We start from the raw sequence: 18309 nt of genomic DNA on the forward strand, positions 1-18309 counted from the left end.
TGAAAACAGGGATTAATATATTTTGAGATCTCATCTCCCTATAGTCATTATAAGCAATAGAATTTTACACAAATCCTGAACTCCAAGACAAATTAGATTTTTTTATTTTTTCAACCTTTCAGAATTTCACCTTACAAAAGTGGGCAAAGGGAATCCCTTACAATATACAAACAGGCCCAGGTATGGCAGCATTAACAGCTAAACATTGAGGAATCAAATCTTTGTTCTGATTTTAATTAAAAGTTACTCTTTTTACTTCAATTTATTTCAATTTATTCATTCCAGTGGTACTGAGTCTGTCCCAAAGAATATCTTATAAGGTTTGATAGTACAAACCTTTAACGACTACCCTTCTAATCCACATTTAGTAAATATGCTTTATGATTCCTTTTTTACTTTCATCAGTTCTTTGAATTCAATACTAATTTGACCAGCAACTGTCAATAATATCTTTTTTCTAAATTCTTTAGAGTGCTAGTTTATGGTAAAGTTTATGTGTGATTGCCAATTATACTGAGTAACAAGTGATTTATTCTGCAGAGAAAATGATTACAAACTGCAATTGCTATTACAAGTAGTGAAATAACAGTGTGCCTAAGCATTTAATGACAGGTTTTAGTATATTTCACTAGACTTAACTGAAAATGAATGCTCTTAGGCCCTTCGAGTTATATTTTTGATAATAGTAAATATTTGTCATGTCAAAGAATGGTCATGGCAACATGCATATGATGATGTCTAAATTCAATGTGCAATGATTAGATTGGTCTTGAAGCTGGTAATGTACTCCCTCTGCAGTGCCAGACCAAACAAAAGTAGGACAGAAGATGAGAGAGAAAGAAGGAGGAAGGGAGAGAGCGAGGAAGGAACAGGCTGTGGACTCAGCTCTAAACTGTTGCTACTGCCTCCTCGCAAGAGCAGCATTAACTGTTCTAAGGTGAGCTTCCTTCACCGTGCACTTTTGGTCTAAAAAAGAGCACATCACTGTAAATCAAATATTATTTTACCTCATTTTCAACTGAAACAGCAGAGGAACAGACTCCATCTGCAGGTAGCATTAGCGTTAGTTGGTACAGGATTACAAGCAGCACTATTCCTCAGTTCAGGCAGGTGATAGCTTTTGCAGCCCCTTTTATCTGGGTTGCTGGAACGCTGTGTATCTGTCCCCCGTGTGACCCAGGGACATGCTGGAGAAGGCATGGTGATATAGGCCTTTAAGCATGTTACCTGAGCAAAGGGACAGTGATTCCCTATACCAGCATGGGCTCCAGACACAGTCTGACTTTTCCATATAGTCATTTCTGCATAATTTATTGGTGAGGAAACTGCTGTGTCCCACCAGTTTGATTTCTGCTGTGATATATAATCTGAAACAAGAGCAGTAAAAACCCAAAAAAACCCTAAAATACATTATTTCAATGAGCACCATTTGTTTGAGTTTACTATTTCTTTCTTTTCCTGATATTTAGTTGACCACAAGAAAGAAACAGCATGTAAATAAATTTTATCACAATGGGATGCATCCTCAATATGTTACCAGAACCATTAGGATGAACTATTTAACTGAAAAATATACTGTATGGCAAGCTACCCTTCCTCAGGCAATCTCCTACAGCCAAAACCCGTTAGTTCTTGTTCATTTGTTTTAGAAAGATATGTCTTCCCAGTCTTTTCCTTTCTTTTCTCTGCAACTATAACCAAGCTGCTAAGACCAAACTACTACAAACAATATCACATTATTAATGCAGTAATACACTGACTTTCTGCAAAGATCTGATTTTGAATTGTTCTAGAAAAGTATTATTACAGAATTTTTACATTCAGTTCGAAGCTGAAGATACCAAAACTGTTTTAAAAGAAGAAAATAGAAGTTTTAAGCACATTTCAAACACTTTCTCACTCAGCCTACATAAAGGGAAAATAAAGACCAGAAGGAAAGTGACAGCAAAACTGAATATACACAACTCATCAAAACCCAGAACATAAGACCAAAGTTTAGGTGATTAAATGCTAATTAGACAATTAAAATAATTTTAGATCCAAACAACAGATTGCATTACTGGGAGCAGCTAAGAAGATTTTGGTTCATCAGCAGATCCAGAGCTACGACTAGAAAACAAAAAATCACAGAGGCAGTAATAGCTCAGATAGAAACCATTCTTCTGCAACAAGTCTGAGAAAAAGGACAAAGAAGAGCAAGAAATGCTCTGTTGTTTGTTTGTTTGTTTTTCTTTTAATTTTTGTCTTAGTACTTTTAAATGCTGGAGTCAGCAACTACCTCCTAGAGAAACTCTGGCACCTCACAAAACCATCAAACAGCTGGCCTTGCTCCCCACGTATTAAGATGGAGGATGGGCATGGGGAGAGAGGCACGTTGAAGGGCAGGAAAAGATCTGGCAAAGAAAGTACGAGCTGATGTTTACAACATTCCTCTTTCTACAGGATTTTAGATGCCATAATAATGGATAAGATTTGAAGAAACTACAGAGGTTTTTGACCATGAACAATCAGAGACTTGTTCAATTTTGTATCAGAGGGATTAAATTCAACACTAAATCCTCTTCAGTAAGTTTTCCAGTTCTTATCTGTCTTATTTTGGTTTTCCAGGCACTTATACTGAGGTTGCAAGTAAATAGTGCATGCATGTCTAATGAGCCTAGTGAATTTCCTGAAGCAAAGAAAGGCTCTTGGATGCAGGAGTACAGAGGGACACAGGAGAAGGCTGAATACTAAATAACTAAGAAATGGGATAGGAAGGGCAGGATAGATTATAAAAAGAAAACAAAGTCCTACAGACCTCTTAATCCTACCATGTTGTGTATCTGCAAACATGAGCATCAAAGCCTTAGATGTAAATTTGTATTTATTACAGTAAAGAAAACCTCATGTCACTCCTGTTATATCTATCACTCTTACTTCTACCCTTTTTTTTTCTGTCCATGTCATGAGAAATTTCTTTTTCTGACTTTGTTATATTCATAGATTGTTATGTCATTTGGGTTTTTATACCTATCTTGTCCTAAAAATTCTTCTCAGTCATCATCACTGGAGAAGTATGGTGCTTCATGCTACTATTTAGTGATGGACTTGGCAAGGCTGGGTTTATGGTTCAACTTGATCATCTTGAGGGTATTTTTCAAATTAAATGATTCTATGATTCTAGGATTTTCTGTCAGTACAAAAGCTGTGGATCAGTCAAAATTATCTCTATTCAAAATATGACTGGCTTCCCCCCATAATAATAATCTGAGATTAGCTCAGTTGGTGAGAGCCTGGTGTTAATAATGCCAAGGTCATGGGTTTGAGCCCCACATGGGGCATTCATTTAAGAGCTGGGCTCAATGTCCCTTCTGGGTCCCTTCAAACTCAGACTATTCTGTGATTCTGTAAATACCACAAAGCTGTATTTGTGAAGAAATTATTTTCAGTCATTTCAGTTTATGGACCTCTAAATATTTCCCATGACAATTGTGAAATGTAATTCTGCAAATTTAATACAAAGCTTTGAATGTGACCTATAGATTTCCATGTATTACAAAAAAAAGATTGAAAATCTCAGACTTATACTGTAGCAAAGAAGATCAATAAATCTGACCACCAATGGGTGCTTCCAGGAATTTTGTTACAAGATTTCCATTGCTACAGAAGCTACTGCCACTTCCATATCCAGTCCAGAATATACATTTTCAGGTATCTCATTCACAGAAGTGTTGAAGGCAGTGAAAAGAAATGTAAAAAGAAGGAAGTGTTTTAGCCACCCAATAAAGTAGTCACTACTTACATAGAATTTTGCCACCATAATTACTTGCCAGAACTGAATTGTGCTAACCATGGAATGAGTTGATTGAAAGGAACCTTAAGGATCTTCTAGTCCTAATTCCCCTGCCACTGATAGAGATATCTTCCACCAAGCCACTCAAAGCCCTGTCCAAACTGGCCTTGAACACTTCCAGTGATGGGGCATTCACAATTTCCCTTGCTAGAAACCTGTTCCAGTGCCTCACAACTCTCACAGTAAAGAATTTTTTTCCTAATATCTAAATCTATCCTCTTTTAGTTTGAAACCATTACTGCTGTTCCTGTCACTACAGACCTTTATGAAAAGTCCTTTCCAGCCCTCTTGTAAGCCCTCTTCAGGTACTGGAAGGTACCATAATGTCTTCCCAGCATTTCTCTTCTCTACGATGAACAACACCAACCCTCCCAGTATGTCTTCTCAAAAAAAAAAAAAAAAAAAAAAAGAGAAAGAGAGAGAAGAGAGAGAGAGAGAAATTTGGAAAACAGATTAGATGTTAGCAGTTATTTTTATTAAAAGTAAATTCTTTGACTTGAACGACTGCTGAAAAGATCACCGGATGGTGCCATAGCCAAAATGGCTAGCAGCTTACAGTGAGGTTCTTAAATTAGTACTTCCTTTTATTGGCAGAGCTTATCAATGTTACCTCAGCTGATTGGACAGTCACTTAGAATACTTGTCTGTTATGTTAGCATGTACAGTGTTTGTGCATGAAGTACAAACTGTTCTTTCAAAATTCAAGGAACGAAAAGCTAAGAAAAACAGTGAGCAGAAGTATTTTTGACAGAAATTAACAGGCAAACACAGACTAGAAAGCTTCCTGCTGTGACCCAAAGGCCAGCTCACTTAACCTTTGCAGTGCTTGGACTTTTACCTTTAGGAAAGCCTAGAAAAAGGTAGAAGGTATGTTTACCAAGAAACTCCTCTGTGTCCAAGAAAGAAATTATTCACGCTGCATACTCAGACATATGGCATGACCTTCTCAACAGAATTACAAAGCAATAGCTGAGAATTCAACAAATAAACTACAAAATTTCCTATAGAAATTGTGCTTTTAAACTTGTAGGGATATAGCAATTTTAGGATTAAGAAATTCTAAAATATAATCTACACACTTGAAAAAATAGTCTGTGTGCATTCAGCATCATGCTTGCTTTTTTTGATGACAGAACTTATCTTTCTCCTTTTAGCTCAGAAGAACCAAAACAGACAGAATAGAAATGGAACTTTATTCCTTCCTTCAATTCAATTTAAAAGTCAATTAAGTTCAAAGCAATAGATTCAAGATTCCCCCATGGAAATCATTTTAAGGCAGGGATGGCAGTGTTGAGTGAATTTGTAGCACAGGAGAGATCAATAACTGAGTGAGGTGGCAATCTGTGAACGCAATACAAAAAAAAAAAAAAAAAAAGAGAGATTTAAGTCATTGGGTACGTGGAGGAATGGAAAGACAGGTCTTCAGGAAGCTAGGAAGATGTATGTAGACAGGCCCTCATAGTAAGCCCAAGAGTTTCACTGGAGCTAAAAGCATTCTCTTATGTTAATCACTGTCATACTGAGAGACTGTATATATGCAGACAAGCAAGCAAAGGAGGACTAGACGTGGCAGCTCAAGAAATGTGAAAGCTACCATTACTGTCTCTGCTACACAGTGGTGCAAACATAATTAAAGCTTAGGTATTCATAATGACTGTAACTCTGTCATACATTTCTCCCTTAACTTTTGATTTTGTTGGCCAATTTTTATATTTTTATTGGTTTTGCATGGCCTCAGGTTTTCTTTTTTTTGGGGGAGGGGAGGTAGGGGGAAGCTACAGGCCTGGCTCCAAGCTGCTAGAAGCTTCTTTCATGTCCAGCAGAGCCAAATCTTCCTGGTTCCAAAGATGGATGTGCTGCTGGTCATCTTCTCCCGGAGCAGCTGGAGAAGTCTTGAGTGATAAATTTACCAAAACCTCTATGTCTCCCTGTCTCCCTGTACCGCTGGAGAAGAAGGTAGAGCTGGGAAGGAGGGAGGGGTGGGGGGAAAGTGTTTTAAAGGGCTTATTTTACTTCCCATTATCCTGCTCTGATTTGCTTAGTAATAAATTCACATCTCCAAGCTGAATCTGTTTTGCCCATGATGGCATTTGATAAGCAACCTCCCCTGTTCCTTATCTCAACACATGAATTCTTTCTTATATTTTCTCCCCTTTGTTCAGTCACAGAGGGGAGTGAGTGAGTGAGTGGGTTTGGTGGGTGCCTGGTATCTGGCCTGGGTCAATCCATGGCAATGTTTGATATCAGGACAAACCTTTAAAAGTCCTTGTTACCATCAAGGGAAGAACAAAAGAAATTAAAAACAGGTAGCAGATGCCCCAAAAGAAAAAAAAATAATAAGTTGAAGCTTAAGCCAAACAAAAAATTATTTGACAATACAGAGAATTCATGTAAAATAGAAAGACTAAACGTGGCTTTTAAGTTCTTCCAGTTATAAACTATTTACATACTAAATTAATATAAAAAAGTATATCTTCTATTTAAGATGTAAAAATATGCAGCTACCTACACTAAAAAATTAGCCATAATAAAATCTTTGAAAACATGGTTTTCATCTACACAACATCTACAGATATTGTGCTATTTTGTACTTTATTTCAATGACTAGTTGTGTTCAATATATCCTAAAAACCCCTCATGTAATATACATCTAGCTAAAGAATTCATACAGATATGTTTGCAGATGGTAAACACCTTTGGATTTATAGGTACTATGTTGCCTTTTTGCTCATATACGTCACATGTCTTTACTTCTCTCATTAATTATAAGCTTGTTGTAAAAGGACAAAAACATTACATGGGATGAAAATAAACTTCACAGCCAAAGTGTAATTGCATCATAAAACCAAACATGTAAAAAAGTTGAAGAATTTTCATAATAAATCTCAGAGTTATAGTTCTGAATCTTACTTTAATTAACATGATTAAATCTAGTAGCTCTTTTTAGAAATACTATACTTCAGCTGAAAAAGGAGCTTAATCTGAAGTTTAGAAATACTGCAGACAGTACTACATCTGCACTAAAGCTAAATGACAGCAAAAATTCATCCCACTTCAGAAGTGTCATTGGCTTGTATTCCTGGCCAAATTCCAGCTTAGAATTTATGCTCTTTTTGTACGTTTTTCAATATACAAAAAAAACTTAAAGGAATACGTGTCACTCATACTTATGCCTAGCGTACTGCACTCTCTGCAAGTATAAAATGCATCTCCAGTGTGGGTTTTTGCCCCCGTTTAACTAGAACCGATAATTGGTAGATTAAAATAATCTTGCAACACAAAATCCACAAGCGTATAATGCACTTGACTTTATATGAATTTCATACTTTCCTTAGCAGGAAAAACCACTAAATGAATTGTTCTCCCTGCTCCAAAACTTTTTCCTTTCTGAGCCTTGTGCTGTGACACACTTTCTACTACCACTGCAACATGTCTTCTTGTGCTAGGCTGGCTTCCCACTTTTGCAGGTTCAGGAAACCCCTGAGAAGCTGTTATACCACAGCTGTATGTAACACCCCATTATATAATCTACCATACAGTTATGTTTCCATCACATGGACTTCATTGGGGAAGAGGAGAGGTCTGTAATTTACATTTTTCTACACAATATATTCTGTTTAAATGAACTAACATCAAAAAATGCTGTGTAAGGGGAGATCATGTTATGTTCCCTAAAGATGAGAGATTGTGAAATGATGAATATTTCAAGTTCATGGCTTTTGCTCAAATCAAATGCAAGTTGCTCATCTGCTGCACAGAACTGGGTTGTCAATGCTCTATTAGGGGTCCATTATGGACTGCTATCCTTGATGAACTAATCAGTTCACTGTAAAATGACTCTAGTTGTCCCTGATTATCAAACTATACTAGAATGGGTTCACAGATGAATGGGAAAAAGTCAATAAAAATGTTTTCTTCAAAATGCTGCTTGTTTCACCACAATCAAATCATTTGACTCTACTTAGAGCATAAAGAACACATCTTAAAAACACATGCTTAAAACTGATCATGTGAAATAAATTCAACTACTCCACTTATGGAATATGTCTTAAGTAATCACTATATTAGAAAGCTTTACCAGTTAATAATCACAGACTTTGCAGAGTTTTGGTGACTTTAGCTTTACATGCTGCTTGTCCTGTTATCTTCTTTTTTTTCCAGAATGGAGAGTATTCTTTACATTAAAACAGTAGACTAAAGAAAACAAACAAAAAAATTATCAGTTTGGCCATAATAATATAATAAATATATTTTATAGCTGTATTACAATACAGAGGTTATGCCTTTGATCTCTCACAACACAGTAATGCTTTCTAATGCAATGTATAGTAGTTAAGGCATGTTAAAGAACTTCATCTTGAGAAAGATTCAAACCTAGTAAGTTTTGTCTTTCATTATTGTCATGAGTGGTGCAAACAAAATTGTCATTTGTTTGCTTAAACAGTGTGAATTTAAGACACTGAATTACTTCTAAGTCTCATATGATTGTTTATGCATCAGGACAGCCACCTTTGTATTGCAGGAAAACACACATACCATAAAATTATCTACATCATACCAGGAAGGGCACTTCTGCCATATCATTTTCTTTGCATCCTTTAGATTTGCAATTCCTTTCTTTACACAACACCAAACAACCTAAAATTCCCAAGACACCCACACAGTGGTACACCCAGAAGACCACAGAATGAAGAGTTTGCTATCCATGTGCTTCATTCCTTCTCAGCTACATAGATTTCACACTGAATACTCTATGAGCACCTATTAACCAGCTATGGCAGAGTGGTGATGATTATTGGAGTGCCTCCTCTGGACCAAGGACACTGTGGTTTCCAGCAAAAATGTTTCTTAAATATGAGATATAAGATTGCTATTTCTATAGTTAGCATAATTTACTCCATAACTCAGTTTACTAGTTTAGAGTGATAGTGTTTTTCTTACTGACATCCAAAAAAAACTGACACCTGCTCAGTACGTAATAGTTAGAAGCAAGTGTTCATTAAAACAAGTATTGAAAGATAACAGATACAAGTATAAAAAGGAAATGATTCGATATGAAAGCAACTGGTGCTTTATTTTTTTTTTTTTTGTGACTTGTCAGTTTTATTTCAAAAATTCACACAAGCAACAGGAAGTTATCTTTTGTATTTGGCTTCCTGAGGGTGTAATAGAGGTTTTTTGGGGTTGGGGTTTTTTTTGTTGTTGGTTTGTTGTTGTTGTTGTTGTTTTGTTTTTTGTTTGTTTTGTTGTTGTAGTTGTTATTGTTGTTTGGTTCTGTTAGGAATGGAGACAACTCTTGGATTTAAATAAAAATGTAATTTATTATAAAAAGATAATTTAAAAAAAGTTAATTAATTTTCAAGAAAAATTACTAACCTGGGAATTCAGGGAATTACAGACTCTAAAAGCCAAGTAGGCTACGTGCCCTAGAGCAGAGATCCCACTACACTGCTTTTGTTTCTATAAAATCTCTAATTAGAGATTTGGTCTTATAATTCCAGTGTAGGACTTGCTAGACCAAGAGCAAAAAGCACCCTCTGGGTTTGTGTCTGGGCTTTTATCTCCTTTGGCTCCTCCCATGGCTGCCTACAGTTCAGCCTCCAAGGCATAGTAGGATTGGTAAAAGTGCTCCTGATGTCATGTTCTCTGGCCAATGGTTGGCTTGTTGCTAGGTGACAGATTACTGGAGTGATGTCATGGTTTTAAAGGTGAGAAAAATTCCTCATTAAAATTCTTGTTGCCAAGGTGCTCAGTTGTAGACTGATGGTCAGGGGCCAAAATAACTCCTAGAAGGTAGCTCGTGAAGATATGCTGTCTCTGCCTCTGGGAAATGGTGTACTTAAAGAGGTATCAAATACACAACTAGAACTTGTAGAAAAGGTCACTTAAAAGGAGTATTAAACATATAACTAGAATTTGTAGAAAACTAACCAGGCTAATGCAAAGGCAATAGGGCTAAACATGACAATCATCAACTTCATCAATAGCTATAATAACTTCTTCTAAGTTAACCTTTAATTAATCAAATATGCAAAAGTTAATTTCACATAATTTATGAATAACAAGTTCTACCCCAGAGTAACGTATATTAATGTATATTTAATTGCTGTTGGTTTTAAATTGCAGAACTTAAAATAGATACCAAATATTGAATTCTTATACATAACCCACCTGATGCTGAATTAGTAGGAGGCTGCAGTTTGAAGTTTCTGCACAAACTGAATAAGCCTCTCCAAAGATTTGAATGCAGCTTTGAAAATCATACCTGGATTGCTCTGAATTTCACTTTTAATATATCTGATTGCATCAGGTTTTTGTTTAAACAACATATACCACTACAAGTTTAAAAAAAAAGCTCAAAAAACCCCATAAAACATAGTTAGGAAGATAACACAAAATACTGGGCTAATTTTTAATTAGATTTTTTTCATGCCTTGTATGCCACTACCAATGAGTTTTCACAAGCGTAGATTAGAATAAAAATAAACCATAAACTTTCACTTTGGGATGTCAGATACTTGTCTGTTGTCTGAACTCTGAACCATGCTTATCCTTAGTCACATTTCTATATGCTGCAATTTACTTTAAAACACATTATTTAAAATTTCGTGCAAACTTTCCAGCATTTCTGTGCTTTGTAAATAAAACCGTAATCTTTGTAAATAAAACCATTTATGCAAATAGCAAAAAGAAGGCTAATATATTTTATTTGCCCATTAATGACTGAATTCTTTAGTCAAATAGGTTATATCCTGCTTCCAGTTCAGTGAATACGCTTTTGTTTTTTTATTAGGAAGATGTGTCCGATGTTCTCAAAGACTTAACATTTATTCAGGCTACCCTTCTACTTGCAATAATGCAAACTGTTTCTTACTACACTAGTCTGAAACATACATAAGATGAAGAAATCAAACAGCAATTTCTCAGCTACTACAAGACTGCCATTAGCAATCTAACAGGTAAAAATTGGTGGGAGTCACTTCTGTCTTAATGGAAACATATGGGCAAAACCTAAACTTGAAATCAAAGCCATATCACAACCTCACAAAAGAGGCAAAGCAGAACACAGCCATCCCAAAGACAAGAACACAGTGGAAAAAGGAGGAGGAGGAAGAATGTGAGTCATAGAAAACCAGACCTGTTCCTGCCTGCTGGTCCTGAATACAGAACCATGTCTGGGGTATGTTTCCCCTTGTTGGTCAGACAATATCTACTGCTCCCAGATCTCTCAACGAGACAGGTAACTATCCAAGGCTGTGGCAGAAAAAACAAATGAGTCTCTTTTGCTACCCTAAGAACCTGCTCATGTCAGTCATTCTGACAGATGGCTCTAGTCAGACTATTATTATCTACCAAAGTGGACAAAAAGATTATCATTGCTAACACTGGAGCTGTGGACTTGTATTGAATCACCAGCTGCATATGACTGACCTACATAACTGGACTCCAGATTTAAACTGGGTTAGAGTTCCTTTTTACCTGTTTCATATGAAGAATATTTAAAAAAAACCAAAAACAGGTGTCATAAATTATTTTCAAATGAACCCATTACTAAATTTAAACATCACTATAATAATAAAATTGAACAACATTATAAAGCAAAATACAACAATAATACTAACCTTATAAGCTCACACTATCACTGAGAAAAAAAGCTTCAGTGTCTGGAATCAGCCTCTTCAGTTTGTCTCATATTAAAGAGAATCTGCAGGTAAATGAGAAAGATTAAAACAGAAACTGTCCCTGCATGTGCAGCATGCACCACATATCTCTATATTCCAGTCTGCAGCAGGGACAAAGGAAAGCAGTTATTCTTAAACCATAAGTAATAGTTATGAAGTAGGATGCTAAGTGATTAATCAAACTTGCCACAGCTCCCTTAGATTTGGGCCCTATACTCCAAAGAAATCTCCGTCTCATTCTAACCTTTCCCATGCATACAGAATGATCTGGGTAGACTTGTAGCTGCAGTCTCCAGGCACAAAGCTGAGTTTAAACCTAATACTATAAGAAAATACTTTAATGTAATTTGCCAAGTACTACCACAACTATTTTGCACATAGGAAGTGTATGTGACTTTGCTTTAGCTGAGTTTGCAGGTTTGCAGTGTGTTCTTACAAATGTTCAAGCAGCTGAATATGGAGTGCTGACTAGTCAATAAATGCTTGTCACGAATCATGCTGGATAATGGATTTAAAATTGTATTCATCTTTGAAGCTCACTGATTCTAATTTAGACCTCAAAAAGGACTTAAGAACCATTTTTTCCTCACTCTGTATATTAGGTCTAATTAAAAAAGCTACCATTTACAATTTTGCCCAATCAGTGATTTTATGTAAATATTTACAGAAATCAGACTTGTCCACAGAAAGAAAAATAATATATATATTAAACTATTGTATCAATTTTCAAGCAACCTTTCATTTTTCTGGTATCATGACTCTTCAAATTTACATTCAGCTCACATACAGAATTTGCAAGCAGAAAGTATCTAGGCAGATGATTTTGAGCTATTATATGTGGCTATATTTGCAAGCTATTTTGCAGGTAAGTCTGCAATATGAACTAATGTATCAAAAATTTATTTACATCTTCCCAGTTCTACAAGTGTTAAAGACAGATGATTCCTCAAAGCTGTGGATCTGGGCCTGTATTACATTCTTAATTGCCATTTTTAAAATGCTAGCAAATCTCTATAAATTTTCTAGTATTGAGGAAAAGCTGGAAAGTTTAGCCTTTCATGAGAAATAAAATAACACAAAATAAATCTTTTTTTCCCCATTTTTTTCTAAACTGCAAAATGGCTTTATGACTTTCAGCAGGATGACAAGCAATCATCTGGTGACATAGGAAGCCGTCAAGTAGAGATTCTGGCCAGCTGGCCAAGAGCACAGCTGGCTCCTGCCCAGCTTGCCTGCTGCCCAGCTCCTGACTTCCTGACAGCTTCCACCATTCTCTGCTGGCCAAATGCTTTATCCTCTTGCTGGCTGCTCGATTTGCCACAGCTCTGGGCTCTGTGTGTCCGGCTGGCTGGTTCAAAGGGTTGAGCCAGCTCTCCAGCTCCCCAGATGCACAGACACCCATCTGGTGTTTGGGATCTCCAACAGAGAGAGGGGCCAAAATGGACTGTTAACCTTTGCCAGTGATTCCAAACTGCTGATATTTACTTCCAATGTAAAACAAACCAAAGACTCCACAACTCAGGGTTGTCTATAAAAGGGCAATTCCCTGTTTCACCAGCTCTAACTGAAGACTAAACAGCACAGAAACAGACTGGAGTGCTTTTCCATTTTCAGTAATATTCTAGTCCATGCAATGTTCAGTCAGACCTTATTTGGAATTAAATAAAACTAGGCTGAAATAGAAGTAAGAAAATTATTTTTGAAGGTCCATATTCTTCACCTCTTTATGGGGAGGCAGTGTGCAAAACACATGATAAACAATAATGAAAAACTTGTGTGTACTCTCCTGCTTCAAAGAAAAGAAAAAAAAAAGGGAATAAAATTAAAGCTCCAAAGATCTCATATTAAACCTGAAATAGATTGCAGTACAAAAGGGGGTCCTGAGTAACTTTGTGTAGGAAGCCTTTCTTCAAATTGAGTCTTCAGAATCTCACCTGTATATCAAAGGCATGCAAAACCAGCTTTCAGTGGTCTCTGTATATATATATGTAGATATACACATTATTTATTTGACTTTATATACACACATTATTTCTATGATTTTGAAAACAACTCTCACCATAAGGTGACAATTCTACTGATTGACCTGGCAGGGTTTCCCTCTACAACAGTGAAGATATCCAACCTTACTGGTAAGTGTATGTATGTAACATTGCATAATGCATGTCTCCTTCTGTGGTTAAAAAAAAAAAAAAAGAAGTAGAATGGAATGTAGACTAGAATATAATAGAAGTTTTGTGTTTCTGCAGCATGACATTCTTGAGAAGTAAGAAACACCCCATGCAAGCAGTATGTCTTCTGTTCTTTCTTCCTGAACCTCCTCCTGCTTCTGCCACCCAGAAAAAGCAGTAGTCACAGTTTGTGGAAGAACCTGAAATGATTTTTACTGGCAACAAGTGAAACCCAAGAGACTTATAGCTATAAGGACTTCGATGCACTAAGCCATCCTACTTCAATTCAGTCCTACCATCTTAAAGAAATTAATTAATGCCTTCAATGCAATAAAGACACTACTTAAAGAAAAGAAAGATCATGAAAGTTACTCACAAAGGACAGGAGAAAATGCAAGGCTTCCATGAACCTGCAGAGAGGATGATCTATAACTTTATCCATAGCTTTATCCATGTTTGAGCTGTGTTAAAATCTACAGTCGCTCTTCCTGCTCCCTCTACTACAACACTGAAATATGGTTTCTTGGAGATTCTGGAATTGGTTTAATTATTTCAGTACTCATAACCCATACTAGCAATGAATATTTACAAGAAAGTTACACAATAATTTTCCTAGGCATTGAATAAACCTACAGTTTATTCAAAAACCTAGATCAAACCGGATCCACAAAACTGACACATTCTTTACACTAAGTCTAATAAAAACTGGGAGGAAAGGTACAGCTTTATTAGTCATACTCTTCCTTGGATGAGTTTAGAAATGGTTTAGAAAATGAAGAAGTACAGATGAAAAATGCATACATTACACACCCCCTTTTAGCAAAACTGCCACAGGTTTATTTCATTTTTGACTCTGAACATTTTAGTGAGAAACAATTGGGGCTGACCCAATTCCTTATGCACCCTCACACAGCTCAGCCCTAAGGAATGGAAAAAGGAGAAAGGATGAAGGAGGCTGTCAGGGAAAGAATTTTTCATTTTCAGATTTTACCTCCATCAAGCACAGGACTGGATGAGACAGAATTTGATGAGACATAATCATGCAATGTCACCTTCTACATTGATTAGTCAATGTTGGTAAATATATTAAGTAGCAAGGCACACTCCTGTTTTCTAGGCTGTGGAATATAGAGCCATGGAGAAAAACCCTCATTTATTCTAAATAAAGATTAAATATTTTTAATAGATTAAGTACATTTTTACTCTAGAAAATGTGGAATTCAAAACTTATGAGGTAAACATTCTATATTTTTAGATATGTGAATAATATATAAGAGTACTCAGCTAAGCTCATCTCTTCCTATTGCCTTGGAAAGCTGTTACATGAACTAAGGGAAGTCTTATTAGCTGAAAATGGGCGTGTGGCACAACTTTCCATTTTTAGGTGAAACTGACATTTCATTGCATAACCACATTACATAGTGGAACAGTGTGCCATGATGAAATGATAAGATAGCAGCTCTCAGATGCACAGAGAAAGCAAAAATTACACTGAGCTAGGAAAAATATTGTTAAATTATACACCAGTTATCCCCTTTGCCTGTCCTCCCAGCTTCCTTCCTTCCCAAAAAAGAAATCAATGATTTTTCTTCTGAAGATATTCAGCAGTGCCATCATGAATGTTATTACAGGCACCTGAGAGATCCTTGTACCATTGTGTCTGGTAAGGAATGAAATGTTTGCTTGATGTATTGAAATTTTTAGCCTGTTTTTCTAAGCTTTTTTTTTTTTTTTTTTTTTTTTTAATTCCTGACTTTTAATCTAGTAGCTCTCTATTTTCCAGCCACAGAATGATTTTCAAACACCCATCCTTCTTTTTAGATCAACGCTTGCACTGACACTGGCAGTTTGCAGATTTTCCTTTTAAACTTCATAAGCCAGCTAAACCACTTTCCATGGCAATATGAATCACAAGCATGAAAGTTTGGGAATTACTAGGTTGAACAGAATTTAGAAGTCAGGAGAAAAGCCCATTTTGAATTATAATATTGAAGGCTAATATTATAATTAAAAAAACAAAGATGAGGATAATATTGATGGCAACTTCAGAAAAGTTTTTTTTTCAAATTCCTTTAAGACTCAGTTAAGATCTGCTTTCTTCGGCAGTGTAGGATTAGGACCAGAACACATTGGCAGTCTTAATTCACATGCAAGGAGCTAGTGAAAGTTATCAGTACATGGAAAATAGTCAGAATGGATTACTTTCGTATTTAAGGTAAAAATCTCTTTTTCTCTAGCTTCAGAAAATGCATTTTGCAGTTCTGGAAGTTATTTATTTGTTGAAAGACATGACTAAAACAACAACACAGCAAGAAATTTCTGCAAAGTTATGTATATTTACACTTTTTCTTTGGGGGCGAGTAAAAAAACCCAACACCTTCCTAAATTTGATGCACACTCTTCACAAAGAATGTTTTATAGCACAAACAGCTGTCCCAACACTTTCTCACAACAAAATTGCAGTGCTATGGACAAATGAATCTCTCAAAGAAAAGTAGTTTAGAGCAGAGGGGTATCTGTACAAACAAGGAATTAGTTGAAGAATGTCCAAACCATGCTGTAGTAAAAAAGATGAGGTCTTGCATACTTGGTGGATCCATGGAATTGCATGGGTTGCGCCTTCCATGGAGCACTATTTGACTCAAAAATGCTCTATGAAAGAACCACAAAAAAATAAAACTGATGATATTTACTTGCTTCAGATGAATCTGTAACTCAGGTAACAAGTACAACACAGTTCTTCAGCTTAATGTGCTATCTTTCAAGTTTCTGCATGTTATCATCTTTATACCAGATTGTATTACCAGATATATGATACATATGTGTAAGGGGAGGTTTGGTTGGATATTAGAAATATTGGATATTCTTCAACCAGAGAGTGGTTGGGCACTGGAACAGGCTTCCCAGGGGAGTGGTCACAGCACCAGCCTGGCAGAGCTCAAGAAGGGTCTGGACAATACTCTCAGGCACAGGGTGTGACTCTTGGGACAGCCTGTGCAGGCCAGGAGCTGAACTCAAGAACCTTTGAGGGTCCCTTCCAACTCAGAATATTCTATGATTCTATATTTAGGAGGTCAGCAAGAGGGGAAGAATAGGAGAAAGCCTTTTCCATGATGAGCGCATTTTTTTCAATTTACCATTATTAAAAACACTCAAGAGTTCTATTTTTTGCTAACATATTTTGGAAAACCTTGAATCATTAACTGATTTTCCAAATTGTTTTCAATACTATTGACATATTTCATTCATATTGATTAGTTACCTTCCAGAAAGAATAATTTTAGTTTCTGAAGTTATGAGACATTTTAAGAAAATAGGCATTTTTCAATATACATGCACACTTAAATATATATTTATATATATAAATATAAATATAAAGAAAAAATGAAAAAAGCTACATGAGAATAGATCTTATTTCTACCACATTTGTTACTATTAGCTCAAATCAATTCAGACATTTTTCCTGTTTTGTTTTATTTTTGTTGTGTTTTAGAAGTATAAATTAGATCTGAAACGGTAGCATTTTTCAAAAAACAGAAAACCCAGTTCTGCTCTGTTCTAAATCATTATCTTACTGTATTGTTTTGTGCCTTTGTGATCAACAATAACTCATTCATTGTCCTTGTCTTCCTTATTACACATTGTCTAAGCATATATGGAACTAAAATTCCATTCTCAGGATGCAAAGTATCATACTGTCAACCCAAATCCATAATCTGAAGAAAGGCCTGAGGAAAATTACTCTAGTAAACCGACAGAGTTTACTTCTAGTAAACTCTGTCGGTTTACTAGAAGCTCAACATGACCCAGCAATGTGCACTCGCAGCCCAGAAGGCAAATAATGTCCCGGACTTCATCCAAAGCAGTGTGGCCATCAGGGAGAGGGAAGGGATTCTGCCCCTCTGTTCCACCCTGGTGAGACCTCACCTGGATCACTGTATCCAGCTCTGGGGTGCTCTGTACAGGAGAGACATGGACCTGAGTCCAGTCATTCCTCCTGAATGAGTCCAGAGGAGGAAACAAAAATGATCAGAGGGCTGAAGCACATCTGGAGTTAGGCTGTTCAGACTGAAAAAAAGGTTCTGGAAAGCGGTTATTGCAGCCTCTCAGCACCTGAAATGGCAAGAAGAAGGATAGAGAGGGACTTTTTACAAGAGTTTGAAGTAATAGGGCAAAGGGAATGGCTTTAATGTGAGAGTCAATTTAGATTTGGTATTAGGAAGCAATTCTTTACTGTGAGGGATATAAGGCACGGGAAGAGGTTGCCCACAGGCACTGTGGATGCCCTGTCCCTGGAAGTGTTCAAGGCCAGGTTGAATGGGGCTTTGAGCACCCTGGTGTAGTGGAAAGTGTTCCTACCCAGGGACGAGGGATCAGAAGTAGATCAGATGATCTTTCATGCCCCTCCCAACCCAAATCATTCTATAGATTCTATGATATTTAAATATGCTTTTTACAAAAATTTCCCCCAGAAATGTACTCACTGCTATTCACATTTCCTAAGGACATTATAATTCAAGTTATTAACAACTAGACATCTATTGTTCTAATAAACAAAACAAGCCAACAAAGTGCTGCATCTGAGTTCTCACCCATACCCATACTACAGTCAAAATGAGAGTAT

The 18309-nt window shown here is 36.4% G+C and overlaps 2 long non-coding RNA genes across 5 annotated transcripts in view; one reads left to right on the top strand and one right to left on the bottom strand.

The window, feature by feature from the left end:
- Nucleotides 1–11521, bottom strand: part of LOC135306128 (uncharacterized) — a 24302-nt gene extending 12781 nt beyond the window's left edge. The window contains exons 1-2 of the long non-coding RNA XR_010366980.1: nucleotides 11455–11521; nucleotides 7911–8026 (exon numbers count right to left, since the gene is read on the bottom strand). This is a non-coding gene — a long non-coding RNA (uncharacterized LOC135306128). The remainder of the gene's footprint in view (nucleotides 1–7910; nucleotides 8027–11454) is intronic.
- The window catches only part of LOC135306118 (uncharacterized), a 23283-nt gene extending 5758 nt beyond the window's left edge, over nucleotides 1–17525 (top strand). The window contains exons 2-6 of one of the 4 annotated variants that reach the window (XR_010366970.1): nucleotides 799–937; nucleotides 2443–2565; nucleotides 5656–5788; nucleotides 10626–10791; nucleotides 13764–17525. This is a non-coding gene — a long non-coding RNA (uncharacterized LOC135306118). Of the gene's footprint in view, nucleotides 1–798; nucleotides 938–2442; nucleotides 2566–5652; nucleotides 5789–10625; nucleotides 12581–13763 lie in introns of those variants that run through there. The other 3 variants (XR_010366977.1, XR_010366968.1, XR_010366969.1) reach the window with 3 other exon arrangements.
- Nucleotides 17526–18309: the final 784 nt, after the last annotated feature.

The sequence above is a fragment of the Passer domesticus genome, chromosome 1 (assembly GCF_036417665.1).
Source record: "Passer domesticus isolate bPasDom1 chromosome 1, bPasDom1.hap1, whole genome shotgun sequence".
Taxonomy (NCBI): domain Eukaryota; kingdom Metazoa; phylum Chordata; class Aves; order Passeriformes; family Passeridae; genus Passer; species Passer domesticus.